General features: G+C 42.1%; 1 long non-coding RNA gene across 1 annotated transcript in view; it reads right to left on the minus strand.

Moving 5' to 3' along the window:
- Positions 1–2217, minus strand: part of LOC105548648 — a 16838-nt gene extending 14621 nt beyond the window's left edge. Inside the window, exon 1 of the long non-coding RNA XR_001007424.1 lies at positions 2117–2217. This is a non-coding gene — a long non-coding RNA (uncharacterized LOC105548648). The remainder of the gene's footprint in view (positions 1–2116) is intronic.

The following is a 2217-nucleotide window of genomic DNA, read 5'->3' on the forward strand; positions in this document are numbered from 1 at the left end:
GGAGGCTGAGCAGGAGAATCGCTTGAACCCAGAAGGCGAAGGGTGCAGTGAGGCGAGATCATGCCACTGTACTCCAGCCTGGTGACAGCCAGTCTGTCTCAAAAAAACCAAAAAACAAAAACAACAATAACAAACAAACAAAAACCCGGAAGATGTGGCAACACTCACATCGATAACATGACACAGCTGACTTTAGATGGGCCGTGGCCTCTCCAGTCTCCACAACTCCCTAATGCTTACCACTGGACCACTTCACTCATTTGCATGGTAGCCCTCTAGGCATCTGATTCTGTCACTCCTTCTATTATTATCTCCCCTGCTTTTCAGACTGACTCTTCCATGTTATTTTCAGCTTCTCTCTCTCTCGTATTGGATAGCTAGATGTTACTTCTGTTCTCAGTCTTTTTGCACATGTTTTTCCTCTGATAACTTGTTCAACTTCCATGTAGATCACTTGAAACTCAGTATTATAAAATCATTTAATATTGAAGTTGAAAGGGAATTTAGAAATCAAATAATTCAATCTTCTCAATCTGTGAAACCTTGTCGGGTACCAGAATTCTGTAACTCAAAAGAACTTTAGAAATTAACCAGCAGCTTAATTTACAAATAAGGAAATTGAGGTCTTGGAGAGATTAAGCAATACTTTCTACCTCACCACACAATTCTGAGCAATTCAATACACATTTACTGGGCTCCTACTTTCTGCAAGGCACTGTGGGGGAATATAAAGTTGAACAAGGTAGAATTCCTTCCTTCAAAAAAGCCACTTCTGTTGGAGCAGACAGACATGCATACAATGTAAAATGTGGTAAGTCCTATAATGGAAAAACGAACATAATATGGGACAACAGAGGGAAGCAAAGTTTCTTATTTTATTTTATTTTATTTCATTTTTGAGACGGACTCTCGCTCTGTTGCCAGGCTGGAGTGCAGTGGTACCATCTTGGCTCACTGCAACCTCTGCCTCCTGGGTTCAAGTGATTCCCCTCCCTCAGCCTCCCAAGTAGCTGGGACTACAGGCGCCCGCCACCATGCCCGACTAATTTTTTGTATTTTAGTAGGGATGGAGTTTCACCACAGAAGCCAAGTTTTAATACTAGATATCTGTTTTTTTAACTAGATGAGTAGGATCTTAAGAAGGGGATGGGCACATTCTTCCTTATAGCTATCATTGTGTGTATATATCTTTAGTATATGAGGGAATAGACTTAGGCAAATGAAGGGATTTTTCCAAGATGACACTGTTAATTAAAGACAAAGTTAGGTCTAGAAATCAGGTCTCCTAACTCCAACTCCAGTGCTCTTTCCCTCATATCTCAGTGTGACATATTACCCCTTATCTCTCTTGAGCACTATCCTATGTTGTTAATTGCCCGTTAGGCATTTCTTCCAGTTACAGTGGATCAAAAATCCTGTGACCACACACAACATGCAATAATATACATAACCATAACAACATACTTCATATCTATTTTGGCAATAAGTCCTGTTAACTTGTCCTTCCAAATGTTTTTGGGGGTGAGGTGCAGTGGCTCATGCCTGTAATCCCAACACTTTGGGAGGTCTAGGAGGGAGGATCACTTGAAACCAAGAGTCCAAGACCAGCCTGGGGAACATGACAAGACTTTGTTCTACAAAATTTAAAAATTAGCCAGATACAGTGGTGTGCACCTGTAGTCTCAGCTACTACTTGGGAGGCTGAGGAGGGAGGATCGCTCAAGCCCTGGAGTTCAAGGATGCAGTGAGCAATGATCATGCCTGCTGCACTCCAGCCTGGGTGACAAAGTGAGACCGTCTCAAAAAAAAAAAAAAAAAAAGTCTTTTCATCTAGGCCTTTATTTGGCAACCACTTCTACGACCCCAGTGGAAGTGGACAGACTTATTATCTTAATATGGTTTTGCCTTCAGCCTCTGAAAGACTCATAGAGCCTTATAGTTGAAAAGAACCTTAGAGGTTATCTATATCCAAACTTCAGCTGAAGACAGAATTGTTTCTATATGACTTCTGATCCTGACAGTGGTCAGCCAGCTGCTGTGCAGGGCACTCCCTACCTTCAGAGGCAGCTCATTTCTCTAGCAGACACCAAGGTAATTACAAGGTTCTGTCACTCGCCTATGAAACGTGTTTATTAATGTGCCAGACACAGTGCTTGGGACACTGGGTATATAGCTGCACAGGGTCCCCATTGGCCTTAAGTAACTTTCAGTTGAGTC

Source organism: Mandrillus leucophaeus, unplaced genomic scaffold (assembly GCF_000951045.1).
Source record: "Mandrillus leucophaeus isolate KB7577 unplaced genomic scaffold, Mleu.le_1.0 Scaffold418, whole genome shotgun sequence".
NCBI lineage: Eukaryota > Metazoa > Chordata > Mammalia > Primates > Cercopithecidae > Mandrillus > Mandrillus leucophaeus.